General features: G+C 40.8%; 1 protein-coding gene across 14 annotated transcripts in view; it reads left to right on the top strand.

The window, feature by feature from the left end:
* Positions 1-656: 656 nt before the first annotated feature.
* The window catches only part of ERC1 (ELKS/RAB6-interacting/CAST family member 1), a 548010-nt gene continuing 534057 nt past the window's right edge, over positions 657-14609 (top strand). For 13 of the 14 annotated variants that reach the window (XM_032390726.1, XM_032390723.1, XM_032390722.1 and 10 more), the window contains exon 1: positions 657-876. The gene's annotated coding sequence lies outside the window, so the exon portion shown is untranslated. The remainder of the gene's footprint in view (positions 877-14609) is intronic. The other variant, XM_032390721.1, reaches the window with a different exon arrangement.

Here is a 14609-nt window from a genome sequence, read left to right as displayed (position 1 = left end):
AAGGGTGGGGGAAAAATCCAATTTCCCTCGGACAAAGGGTTCCCACTGCGGCCTTGGGAGCGCAGCCCAGAATGTATGACGATTCTAGACCTACTCTCGACAGCGGTGGCGGTCCTGGGGCTTGTGTAACGGGTCCCGCCAAGGAGGGGGTGGGCCTACTCTAAGGTTTGGGAAAGCGACGATTCCGCTCTTCGGGCCTGGCCGGTCCACTTCCTACGGCAAGCAGAAGGAGACAAACGCCGCCTTGCCTCGCTCCCACCTACCGCCTCTTCCCGGAGCGGACTCTGGCTCTCCCTTCCCGTGGCCGCAGGGGCTGCGCGTGGGGGTTGTGGATGCCCCGCGCCCGTTGCTGTGCTTGGGCGCGCAATCGCCGCCGGAACCTTGAGTCACCCCACTCCCAGCCCCTGACCCGCCTTCCTTTGGAAGGCGCCGGAGGCCTGCGGGCTGCCAAGTCGCATTCTCAGGAGGGTGCGGGAAGGCTAGGTGGCCCGGCCGGGAGGAGGCGGAGCTCGCGGTGTCTCGCGGCCCCGGCGGGGGCGGGGCTAGGTGTCTCGCGCAGGGGGCGGGGCGCGGTGACGTCGGCGGGCGCTGGGGCAGTACTGTGGCTGTGGTGGTGGTGGTGGCGGCGGCGGCGGCGGTAGTGGCGGCGGCGGCGGCGGTGGCGGCGTCCGGGCGGCAGCAGCAGCAACAGCAACAGCAGCAGCCCTGAGGAGGGTGAGACGGCCGCCGTGGCGGCAGCTCGGAAGTCGGGCGGGACCGAGAGCTTTCCGCCTGCCGCTGGCGCTGAGGCTTTTTTTGCCTTTTCTTAGCTTGCTTCTTCCTCACGGCCCTGGCTAGGGCTGGGCAGCGCGCCCCCGGGGAGGGGCGGAGCTGTAGGTGAGGCTTCAGGACCCCCCCTCCCCCTCCTCTCCCTACCGGGGGGATGGGAAAGTCCGGGGAGGGGCGGACCCCACCCCACCCCAGCCCCCCGCGGGCTCCACCCCACCGAGCTCCAGGATTGGGCGCGAGCTGAGGCGATAGATGTGGGGAGCCCGAGGTGGGAGATGGGAGATAGGGGTTCTGGGCGCTTGGTGAGCGGAGGGTTTGAGGCGTGATGTTGCCGGCGAGGTAGTGGCGAGATGGAGAAATTGGGGAGCTATGAGGAGGTTGGGGTGCGGTCAGGGTGGATCTGTGTGTTTAGGCGACCGATGTAAAATGTTGAAAGAGATGATTTTTTTTTCTTCTGTGAAATGGTAAGATAGGAGATGAAGGGTGTATTTCAAAAGGAAGATGAGCTGTGGATGTTGCCTTTGAGGCAGTTGGAGAAGCTATTGAACTAGGTCTCACATTTCTACTTTGGGGTTTGGTTATTATTATTTTTCCTCCTCGCGGGGTGAGTCGGGAGGAAGAAAATCCCTCTGCTTTTGGCGCAGGTGGGTACATTGTGAGGGTGGCTGGGTTTAAAGTTTTACACCCTTCAAGAAGAGTGAGATCTTGGATTAAGACAACTTCATTTTGGCAGCAGCATAAGGGAATAGGTCCTATTACACCTAGTTCCCTAAAGGTGTTATCTTCCAGTCTTTTTTCTGTGCCTAAAAGATCTAATTTATACCATCTCACTTATAAGCTTTATCCTGTCCTCTCTAGAGAAGGCCTGAAAATCAAGTGGTTGCTTTGGAAGAAACGTTTCTGAGTAATAGTTGCAGGTGGTTGTGGTTGACTGCTTTGGATGGATAATTTGAACAGTTCTGTTGGAGCTAATTATATGAAAAATGCTTAAATGTTTTAAAGCACAGCTGTCTTTTACAGCTCGTTTTTCAATAGACCTTGACATTTAGACATTTTGTGTTCAACACAGTTATTGGGGATTATTTTTATTTCTCATTTGCAAATGTTATTAGACACTTTAAAAATGAAGTGGAATAATTTTTTTTTCGGTAGGTCCCTCAATTTCTGAGAAATGTTCTTGGAGTCAAGTGCTTTTAAAATGCTCTTTAATAACATTTTGGGGGCATGTATCTCACTTCATAGGGAGATAATGTTACTAAGAGTAAACAGTGTTCAGTGTTCTTCACATCAGTGTTTCACAACTTTATACATTAAATCAATCTCTTCTCGATTCCTGCTTCCTATTAGATTACTGTCAGTATTCACTGTCAGTATTCACTGACCTTACCTATCAGTTAGTGTCATTTAAGCTGTTTCTTGCTCAGAAAACAGGTCCTGTGATGGACATGTATTATGTAATGGATGGAAGTAGGCATGACTCTCAATAATTCATTTGTGGAGGAAGAAAAACCGTCATGAAATGGAATTTCAGCAGTGACTTTCCCAAGGCTTACTCAATTTATTTGGGAACATAGCCAGAGAAGTGCTTTCCTGTAACCCAAGAGAGAATTATACAGATGTGAGTGTCAGTAGTTGCAGATCATTGCCTTTTTTAACATGCCTAATTAATGAGAAGACTATTATCTTCTAGAAAATACTTATGGGCAACAGATGATACAATAGCTATAGAGAAAGGGTGTGTCCAATTTGTAATTCTAAAAGATTCAATTAAATGTATTCAAACAGATCAAATTAGAAGTTGGTAAATGAATACTTTTGATTTGGATTAGTTACTTAGAAGGAAAAATTAAAATTCATATATCTAGTTTTGGCTTTTAAATTATACTTTGATTTAATTGGGTATGAATGAGGACAAATGTGAACTAAGGTATCAGGTGAAACTTTGTATGTATATTGCTAAAATTATATTTGCATGGCTGACAGTGGCATTCTTTGTGGGAATGAAATCGTGGGATTGGGGGGAAAGTATAAGGTAGAAGTGGTCTGTTTCTCTTTAGAATTTCTTATGCCTAAAAAAAAATACTACATTTTATTTTTCCAAGAAATGTCACTTGCTAGTCATTACTGTGTTGTTCTTGTTGAATTTACTGAGCTCTCTCCTCCCACCCCCACCCATTAGTAAAGTCAGGTAAGTATGTCAGTCTGTTACTTCAACATTAGTACTGGAAGCAAGATAAAAGTGAAGGTTCTTACAGCAACAACTGCTCTTCTTCTGCTCTAAGTTTATGCTTTTGGAAGTAGTAGAAGAGGTGTTAAGTGTGCATTTTATACATACCATATCAAAACATCAATGGAAGAAGACCAGGGAATGTAATATTTTGGTTAACTGAATAATGAGTACATTCATTATCAATTTTCAGACAAATATAATGTAATGAAGTAAACAGCATACAAGTTATATAAAATATTTATTTCTATAGCTCTTCAACATCTGAGCCTTGGGGGCACTGATTCATTCAATGGTTATTTATTGAGTATGGTTCTGGGTATTTTTTTAGCGATTGGGGATACAGTAGTGAACAAAACTGACAAAAATCCCTGCCTTCATGGAACTTACCTTCCAGATACCTTTTGGGGAGATGAAGAGAAACGTGGCAAAGGAAATTAATAAAAGGTCATTGGGTTAGGAAAACCAGGAGAGTGTGCTGTACTAGCAGTGAAGGAAAGGAAGTTTAAGGAGGAGGGAATGATCAAGTGTGTCATTGTTTAAAGATATGTCAGAGTGTTGGGTAAGGGAGAATTTGCACGATTATAATGTCTAATAAGAGAAATATGAGTAAATGCTTTTCAGTGTGGGATGAAATAGATGTAAGAATTTGTCAGTTTTTTACTTCCCTGGATTGATTTTTTAAAAACATATATTTCGGGGCGCCTGGGTGGCTCAGTTGGTTAAGCGACTGCCTTCGGCTCAGGTCATGATCCTGGAGTCCCAGGATCGAGTCCCGCATCGGGCTCCCTGCTCGGCAGGGAGTCTACTTCTCCCTCTGACCCTCCCCCCTCTCATGTGCTCTCTCTCTCTCTCTCTCATTCTCTCTCTCAAATAAATGAAATCTTAAAAAAAAAACCAAACAAACCTATATTTCAGAGGCGCCTGGGTGGCTCAGTTGGTTAAGCGACTGCCTTTGGCTCAGGTCATGATCCCAGGGTCCTGGGATCGAGCCCCGCATCGGGCTCCCTGCTCCGCGGGAAGCCTGCTTCTCCCTCTCCCACTCCCCCTGCTTGTGTTACCTCTCTCGCTGTCTCTCTCTGTCAATTAAATAAATACAATTAAAAAAACAAACAAACAACATATATTTCAGTTTTTATCCTTTTCAGAACAAAATAGGCAATCTGTGAGTGTATACTATACTAAGGACAGATATGACATTTTTCTTATTTTGTTATTTTTTAATATACTAATAACTATTATACTCATTTAAAAAATAGGTAATACACATACCAAATCAGAAGGTATGCAAGAATACATAGGGTAAAAAAAAAAAAGAGTACATAGGGAAAAGTAAGTCTTCTGTCCCATCACGTTGTTCCTGAAGGCAGTCACTGTTTCCAAGTTCTTGTTTTTCCTAACCAGTGAAATTTTGTGCAATAATATGGTTTAGCTATTTTAAAATTGCATAAATATAACCTATTTTATCTTCTAGGTTTTTTTTTTTTTTTTTTTTTTTTCTGGTTTTTTTTTTTTTTTTTTTTTTTGCAGGCTTAGTATTTGTTTTAATAATTTAAGTCTAGCTCCCTGCAGGCCTTTTGTTTTTATTTTATAACAGCTTTATCAAGAGATAATTCATATACCAGACTCATTTGAAGTGTATAATTCAATTTTTTTGGTGTGTGTAACTATCACCACAATCAATTTTAGAACATTTTCTTCACCCTCAAGAGAAGCCCTAAATCCATTAGCAGTTACTTTTCTGATCTTTAGTTTTTAAGTTAGGTATTCTTTTGTATATTATGTGGGAAAAAATGTTGTGAAATACTTGCTTACCAACTAAAATGCAATTAAGCCATTTAGTGTAAAAACACAGGTTTGTGTAAAAGTCAACTTAGATAACATTTTATTTGGTTGAGTAATGCTTGTGAAATGATTTGATTACTTAAGTATCTTTTCATTATTCCTACGTTTATCATATATTTATTGAGTACCTTTTGTGTTCTAAGTCCTGGGCTGGGCCAGGTGGAATCCAGGATTAATAATGGACAGGGTCCCTTATTCTTAAGGAGTTTTATTCTAGTGAGAGAAGAGGAAGAATTAATAGGGGTTTGTGGGCTGCTGTGCTTCAGCTCATAGGATGGATTCCTAAACTGGACTGTTGGAAAATCTGAGATGAGATCTTAAGGATAAGTAGGAATTGGCTAAATGAAAAGGATGCAAGTAGAGGGAACAGGGTTTGCAGAGCCCAAAGGCCAGAAAGCTGTAGGGCAAATTGAGTGATCTGAAAATACTTTGGTCTGCTGGAATGTTGAGTGCTAGTGTGAGGTGTTGGTATCACCCCTTCTTTATGTTAAATAATGTGTTGTCTTAAAAAGGCAAAATCATGGGGCACCTGGGTGGCTCAATCCTTAAGCGTCTGCCTTTGGCTCAGGTCATGATCCCAGGGTCCTGGGATCGAGCCTCACGTCGGGCTCCTTGCTCAGCCGGGAGCCTGCTTCTTCTCCCACTCCCCACTGCTGGTGTTCCCTCTCTCACTGTCTCTCTCTCTGTCAAATAAATAAAATCTTAAAAAAAAAGAAGGCAAAATCATTACATTTTTAATTTGCTTAAACTCTATGGATTGCTATCACTTTGTAGCTGTATAACTTTGGGTGAATTACTTTACTGTCTAAAACTCAGTTAATTTTCTCATCCATAAAAGGGGAAAAATTGTCCTACTTCATGTGATTGTTGTGAAGAATAAATGAAATGATACTCATAAAGCTTTTAATAAAGTGCTTGGACTATAGTAAGTACTCAATAAAAATCAACACCCTGATGGTGATGATAGGGTGTGGTGGTGGTAATGATGCCTGATTTGTGGAATTCCTTTAGGATATCGTGGAACCCCAGGGAGTTCTCAGGAGACTGGAAAATGATACCTGTCTTTTTAACATTTTTCCTGGGAGGAATGAAGTGAATACTAAAAACTTTAGGCCGGCACTGTCCAATAGAACTTTCTGTGATGATAGAAATGTTTCATATACCATTCGATACAGTAGCTACTAGTCCCATGTGCTTACTGAACACTTCAGATGTGGCTAGTATAATTGTTGAGAAATAATTAAAATTGTTAATTTTGTTAAAATTAATTTAAATTGCCACTGTAACTAGTGATTAGTGTATTGGGCAGTATGTTTATAGATTGATGAATCTGATACTAAACTCTGGCAGTATTTTAGCATACATTATTTAAAAGGTAGTTTTAGAGGGTGCCTGGGGGGCTCAGTTGGTTAAGCATCCAACTCATGATTTCAGCTCAGGTCATGATCTTGGGGTCATGGGATGGAGCCCTACATTGGGCTCTGAGCTCAGCTGAGTCTGCTTGAGATTCCCCACCCTTCTGCACTCTCTCTCAAATAAATAAAATCTTAAAAAAAAATAAAAGGTAGTTTTAGAAGCCTTGTTAAGGGATACAGTGATCACTGGGATATAGCATGGATTCATGAGGTCACTTCAGATAATAATTTCAGTTTCCTAGAGTTGACATGGTTCCTGAGCTGATAAGGAAATGTAGTAGTTGTAATGTATCTAGACTTCACCTGGATCTTTTCATGCTGTCTTTGTGGAAAATATGAGATATTTTACGAGAACAGGGACTGTCATTTGTTCTCTACTGAGCAAATAGTAGATACTTGCTAAATATTTGATGAATGAATGGATGATAAGACAATTAAGTGAATTCCCAACTGGCTGTGAATGGATATACCCAGAGAATAGAGTTGCTTACTGAGGATGATGGGTTTGAGGAACTGGTATTAGATGACTCATCCATGTGTGTATTGAAATAACCCAGGAGCGGTGGTATAAAAGACAGTGGCAGTGTGAACTAGTTGCCAGCATCTCCTCACTGAGTGTGGAGGATGTCCAGGTGGTCATTAGCTGATAGTGAAAAGGCAGAGGTAGAAGACTGTGTTGCTGAAAAGCATGAGAATCAGAGTAACAAAGATTTTACGTGGGGGTTCAGGATTTTACATGGTCTGGAGGTGGCATGGGAAGAAAGAAGGGTACCAGTCTCATTTCCCAACATTGGGTGTGGAGTGTGAGAGACTTAATAGCCTCCACTTGAAAGGGCTGCTTGGGAAGAGGGTCCTGGAAAAATCAGTTTTCAGTTAAGGCAGAGAGGCAGTGAAAACTTTCAGAAGAGTTTCTTCATAATGGAACAGAGTTCCTTGAGAGTATTTTTCCACCCTGCTGGCTTCTTATCATCACTTAGACTTTATTTATTATTTATTTATTCATTTATTTATTATTTTTTTTAAAGATTTTATTTATGTGACAGAGACACAGTGAGAGAGAGAACACAAGCCGGGGGAGTGGGAGAGGGAGAAGCAGGTTTCCTGCCGAGCAGGGAGCCCGATGCGGGGCTGGATCCCAGAACTCTGGGATCATGACCTGAGCTGAAGGCAGACGCTTAACGACTGAGTCACCCAGGAGCCCCTGTCTATCTATCTATCTATCTATCTGTCTGTCTATTTATTTATTTATAATAGGCTTTGCTACTGATTGAGCTAGCCAGGACTCCTCATCACTTAAACTTTATTTATTTTTAAAACGTATGTCTGTAATCTCTGCACCCAACATGAGGCTTGAACTCAAGACCTGGAGATCAAGAGTAGCATGTTCTTTAGACTGAGCCAGCCAGGTGCCCATCATTTAAACTTTAAAATGTCTCTCTCATCTTAACAAAAAACTCCTCCCAACTTCATACTTTCTCTAAGTTGCTGTCTGCTTTACAGCCACACTTTTTGAAAGATTTGTCTACATTTGTCGTATGTCTCCATTTCTTTGCCTGTGATTCTCTTCTCAACCTATTGTTTCTGTCTTCACAATTTCATTAAAACTGTTTTGCTGGGTTACTAATGTATTTAAAGCCAATGGCTATTTTTCTATCCTCTTATTTAACCTTTTAGCTGTACTAGGTGTCTATTGCTACGCAACAAATTACCCCCCAACTTAACTTAAAACAACAAACATTTGTTTCACAGTTTCTGTGGGTCAGGCATCTGGGTGTGGTATGTCTGATTCAGGGTCACTCATAAGGCTGCAATCAAATGTTGACTAAGACTGCAGTCATCGAAAGCTCCACTGGGGGAGGGTCTGTTTCCAAGCTCAAGCATGTGGCTGTTGGCTGGCCTGAGGTCCTTGTTGGTTGTTTGCTGGAGAAATCAGTCTCCTTGCCATTTGTATCTCTGCATACGAGTACTTGCAACATGGCACCTTGCTTCTAGATTGAGAGCTCTGTGGAGGAGGAGCGGAGATATTAGCCAGTTTTTTGTAACCTATTCTTGGTAGTGCCATTCTCTCACTTGCTCTGTTCTTTTCTTTAGAATGGAATCTCTAAGGTCCAACACATGCAAGGGGGTGGGGGTTCCACAAAAGCATAAATACTAGGCAGAGATCATTCAGAGCCATTGTCACGATTGCCTACCACAGCAACATTTGATCCAGCTGATTTCTCCTTCCTTTGTAAAGCTCATTTCTTTCACTGTATTAGATCATGCTTCTGTATTTCTTCCTGGTTTTTGGGCTTTCTGTCACCTTTGTTGAATCCTCTAGCCATTCATTAAATATGTGAATTTCTTTTTTTTTTTTTAAAGATTTTATTTATTTATTTGACAGAGAGATAGCGAGAACAGGAACACAAGCAGGGGGAGTGGGAGAGGGAGAAGCAGGCTTCCTGCCGAACAGGGAGCCCGATGTGGGACTCGATCCCAGGACCCTGGGATCATGACCTGAGCCGAAGGCAGACGCTTAACGACTGAGCCACCCAGGCGCCCTAAATATGTGAATTTCTATGAGTGATCCATCTCCTGTTTCCTTTTTTCATCTATGTGCTGAGTATTCATTTTTCTGACTTCAGCTTTTACCTCGTTGCTGAGTGTAAGGACCATTGTTACTCAGTATTTCCATTTGGATGCCCCTTAAACTCAGCATATCCAAAACTAAATGTATTATTCCTGCTCTTCTCTGGTGTTCCTTAATTAATTAAATGACACTTCCAGTTGCTCAAGCCAGAGATATGTGTAGTATTCTTGATTTCTCTCATTCCTCCACCTTCCATTTTATTGTTCCTATTGATTTTATAAAAGTCATTGCTGTTCAGTGATGGTGTAAATGTTTTTATGAGGTAGTGCATCCCCTGTCAGATTCCAAGCATTGAATGAATGTTTGCTAGGTGATTTTTAAGTTTCTTTCCCATTCTCAGTTACCGTGTTGGTAACTAGTGAAGGTTTTTGATTGGGAGACACATGATCGAGCTGTGCTTTGTAGATGTAGCAACTCTTGAATTCATTTAAAAAAACAAACAATTTTTTAGGGCAGTTTTAGGTGCACAGCAAAATTGAGTGGAAGGTACAGAGATTTCCCATAGATCCCCACTCCTGCCCCACACATGCAGAGCTTTCTCCATTATCATCTCCCACCAGAGCGGTACATTTATTACAGTTGATCCTTGATCAGCACATCATTATCACCCAAAGTCCATATGAACTCTTATTTTTAGTGGTTGACCAAGAATGAAACTAAACTTTGTATTCCTTTTAATTTTCTTTATTATGGTGTGCTGTGTGATGAATAGACAACGGTTTTCATCACACAGTCCTTTGTATGTATTTATTATTTACATTTTCCCTTATTTTATTGTTTTACTTTTTTGTTTGGAAGACCTTTGTATGGAAATTAGGTAACTGGAAAAAAATTGTCTGAACTTCAGTTAAACATCTCTGAAATTGTGAAAATATTTCAAGAAATAAGTTTGGACCTTAAACATAATTTTATTATAGAAGTATAGTTTATTAAATGAAGGAATTAATTTCTCCTTGAAGCTCTTCTTGAATGTAACACACATAAAGGAAAGTACACAAAACAAATGTATAGCTTAACTTATGAAACAAACACTTGTATAACCATCATCTAGGTTATACATTCCAGAAACTTTCTTTGCCTCTTCCCAGTCACATAAAAGTTACTGTTGTCTTGACTTTTATGGGAATCATTTTTTGCTTTTCTTTATGTAAACCTATATTTAGTTTTGTCTGTTTTTCAATTTTGTATTCATGGGATCATATTGTATATATTTTATGCTTGGTTGCTTTCTTTTTTTTTTTTTTCTTAAGATTTTATTTATTTATTTGAGAGAGAGAGAATGAGAGAGAGCACATGAGAGGGGGGAGGGTGAGAGGGAGAAGCAGACTCCCTGCCAAGCAGGGAGCCCGATGCGGGACTCGATCCAGGGACTCCAGGATCATGACCTGAGCCGAAGGCAGTCACTTAACCAACTGAGCCACCCAGGCGCCCGATGCTTGGTTGCTTTCACTCAACATTTTGTGAGATTTAGATTTGTGTATAGCTGTACTTTGTTAATTTTCATTGATAAATAGTCGTCGATTGTATAAATACACCACAGTTTAGGGGCGCCTGGGTGGCTCAGTCGTTAAGCGTCTGCCTTCGGCTCAGGTCATGATCCCAGGGTCCTGGGATCGAGCCCCACATCGGGCTCCCTGCTCAGCGGGAAGCCTGCTTCTCCCTCTCCCACTTCCCCTGCTTGTGTTCTATCTCTTGCTGTGCCTCTCTCTGTCAAATAAATAAATAAAATCTTTAAAAAAAAAATACACCACAATTTATCCATATATCAATGATGGATATTTAGGTTGTTTCCAATTTTGGGTCATTATGAATATGCCACCATGGCCATTCTTGTACAGGTCTTATGGTGCATGTATTTCTGATGACTGTAAGAGCCTGGAGTGGAAAGTTCTGGGTCATAGAGTATGCGTAAGTGGAATTTTAGTAGATAATTGCCAAACAATATTCCTGTGTAGTTCTACAAACTTACATGCCCCAAAGCAATATTTGAGAGTTCCTTTTGTTCTCTATCTTTGCCAGTACTTGGTATAGTCAGTGTTACTGATTTCAGCTATCTGGTAGATTTATGGTGATATCTCATGGTTTAATTTGCATTTTACTGATTACTACTGAAGTTGAATAACTTTATGTCTTTTGGTCATTTGAAAACTGTGAAGTGCTTATTCAAATATTTTACTCAATTTTCTGTTTGTCTTTTCTGTTCTAATTAATTTATAGGGGTTATATATTTTGGGTATGAGCCCTTTGTTGGTTATTTATGTTGCAGATATTCCACTCTAATCTGTTGCTTGGTATTTTGCTCTCAATGGTGTCTTTTGAAGAACAAGATTCTTTTTTTTTTTTTTTAAGATTTTATTTATTTGAGAGAGTGAGGGAGAGAGAGCACAAGCTGGGGGGAGGGGTAGAGGGAGAGGGAGAAACAGACTCCCCACTGAGCAGGGAGCCTGACATGGGACTCAATCCCAGGACCCCGGGATCACGACCTGAGCCGAAGGCAGATGCTTAATTGACTGAACCACCGAGGCGTCCCTTGAAGAACAAGATTCTTAATTTTAGTGTAGTCCAATTAATATTTTCCTTTATGGTTGGTGCTTTTTATGTCTACATTAGGAATCATTCCCTACCCTAAGGTCATGAAGTTATTCTCTTCTACTATTTTCTTTTTTTTTAAAGATTTTATTTATTTATTTGAGAGAGAGAGCATGAGAGGGGGGAGGGTCAGAGGGAGAAGCAGACTCCCTGCCGAGCAGGGAGCCCGATGCGGGACTCGATCCCGGGTCTCCAGGATCATGACCTGAGCCGAAGGCAGTCGCTTAACCAACTGAGCCACCCAGGCGCCCTCTCTTCTACTATTTTCTGGAAGTGTCCTTGTTATACCTTTCTTATATAGCACTATGGTCTGCCTATAATTGATTTTTTGTGTGTATGTTGTGAGGTAGGAGTTGTGGTTTATTTTTTTCCTGTATGGTTAGCTAATTTTCTCAGCACCATTTATTGACAGTTCTTTCCTTTTCAGAATTGCTTTGTAGGGGCACCTGGGTTGCTCAGTCAGTTAAGCATCTGACTGTTGGACTGTTGGTTTCGGGTTAAGGAGATCTCAGGGTCCTGGGATCGAGCTCTGCTCAGTGTGGAGTCTGCTTGGGCTTCTTACCCCTCCCCCTACTACTCCCCCCACAACTTGTGTGCTCTTGTTATCTCTCTTGCTCTCTCTCTCAAATAAATAAATAAAATTAAAACCAAACCAAAACAAAAAAACTGCTCTGTAATAAATTAAGTCTCTCTATTCTGTTCCATTGGTTTTTCTATCTTGGTCTAGTGCCAGACTGTTTTAGTTACTGTAGCTTTATAGTAAGTCTTAATATCTGGTAGAGGAAGTGCTCCCACCCTGTTCTATTTTTCAAGAATGTCGTCTTCTTCCTTTTTTTTCCCCAAGTAAACTCTAGGCCAAATGAGGGTCTTGAACTCATGACCCCGAGATCAAGAATTGCATGTCAGGCACCCCCAAGAATGTCTTCTTCACGTTGAATGTTTGTTAGTGACTTGCATGGTCAGTAATCAAGACAGTGTGGTATCAGCATAGGGATAGCCATATGCAACAGTGGAACAGAAGAGAGAGTCCAGAAATGAACCCACACATTTATGATTAATTGATTTTCAATAAAGGTACCAAGGTAATTCAGTGGAGGAAAGGATAATTTTTTTTTTTTTTTTGAGGATTTGATTTATTTATTTGACAGAGAGAGACATAGCGAGAAAGGGAACACAAGCAGGGGGAGTGGGAGAGGGAGAAGCAAGCTCTCTGCTGAGCAGAGAGCCTGATGCGGGGCTCGATCCCAGGACCCTAGGATCATGACCTGAGCCGAAGGCAGACCCTTAACGACTGAGCCAACCAGGTGCCCCAAGGATAATCTTTTTAACAGAAAGTACTACAACAATTGAATTTCAACATGCCAAAAAAAAATGAAACTCAAACCTTACCTCATAGGAGAAAATCTTTGAGACCTTGGGTTAGGAGAGGATTTCTCAGATCCAACACCAAAAGCATGACTCAGAAAAATATCGATAAATTGGCCTTTATCAAAATTAAAGTTTTGCTTTTCAAAAGAACCCACTAAGAAAATAAAAAAGACAAACGTTGGAATGGGAGAAAATATTTGCAAATACTATATCTGATAAAGGACTTGCATCCAGAATATCTAAAGAACTCTTATAACTAAATAATAAGACAAACAACTCTCCCCAAAATGGGCAAAAGATTTGTATAGACACTTCATCCATGAAAATCTACTGATGGTAAGCACTTGGAAAAGATACTGATTATCATTAGTCATTAGGGAAATGCAAATTAAAATTACAATGTGTTACTACTGCATACCCACTAGAATGCCTAAAATAAAAAAACTGAAATACCAAGTGGTAGCAGGGATGTAGAGAAACTGGGATTTTTGTGCATTATTGGTGGGAATGTTAAATGTCACAGGTATTTTGGAAAATAGTTTGGTAGGTTCTTAAGTTGAACACACATTTACTGTGTATCTTCAACCACCAACTCTTAGGTATCTACCCAAGGGAAATGAAAACATATATTCACACAAACACTTGTGTGCACATATTCATAACAGCCTTATTCATAGTAAAAACTGGAAGCAATCCACATGTTCATCAGCTGGTAAGTTGATAAAATACGGTATATTCATATAATGGAATACTACTGAGCAGTAAAAAGAAACAAACTACTAATTTAACAAAATAAATGAACCTCAAAAAATGTTTTGCTGAGTGAAAAACTGCCAGTTTATAATTTTATTTACATGCAATTTCTAGAAAAGCCTGTATTGCTGAGGCCAGGGGTGAGAGTGAAGATTTAGCTACAAGTGTGTGTAAGGGAACTTACTGAGGTGATGAAAATGTAAAACTGGATTGTGGTGATGGTTGCACAACTGCATAAATTTACTAAAACTCATCAAACTAGATACTTAAAATGGATGAGTGTTATGGTATGTAAGTTTTGACTTAATAAAGCTGTTTTTTAAAAAAATGTTTTGGTTATTCTTGGTCTATTGTATTTCCATATAAATTTTAGAGTCAGTTTGTCAAGTTAAAAAGAAATGTTGGTGAAAAAGAAAGAAAGGGAAAGAAACATTGGTATCCTGATTGAAATTACATTGCATTTATAGATTAATTTGGGTAGAATTACTTCCTCATAATGTGGAGTCTTTGAATCACTGAATATGGTATTTTTATTTTTTGTTTTTCACATCTTGGTAATGTTTTATAGTTTTCTGTGCAGTATTCTTACACATCTTTTGTAGATTAACCTTAGGTTTATGATGGTATTATAAATGGGATTTTATTTTATTTTTTAAAAAATTTATTTGAGAGAGAGAGAGAGAGCGCGTGTGCATGCGGGGGGAGGGGCAGAGGGAGAAGGACAAGCAGACTCACAATTGAGCAAAGAGCCCAACTCGAGGCTCAATCCCAGGACCCCAGGATCAAGACCTGAGCCAAAGGCAGATGCTTAACCAACTGAGCCACCCAGGCGCCCCTATAAATGGGATTTTTAAAAAAGATTTTATTTATTTATTTGACAGAGAGTGCACAAGTAGGGGGAATGGCAGGCAGAGGGAGAGGGTGAAACAGGCCCCCCACAGAGCAGGGAGCCCAATATGGGGCTCAATTCCAGGACCCTGGGATCATGACCTGAGCTGGAGGCAGAGGCTTAACT

This window comes from Phoca vitulina, unplaced genomic scaffold, assembly GCF_004348235.1.
Source record: "Phoca vitulina isolate PV1807 unplaced genomic scaffold, GSC_HSeal_1.0 scaffold59, whole genome shotgun sequence".
Taxonomy (NCBI): Eukaryota; Metazoa; Chordata; class Mammalia; order Carnivora; family Phocidae; genus Phoca; species Phoca vitulina.
Note: the sequence above shows the minus strand (reverse complement) of the source record. Positions and strands in the feature narration are given on the sequence as shown.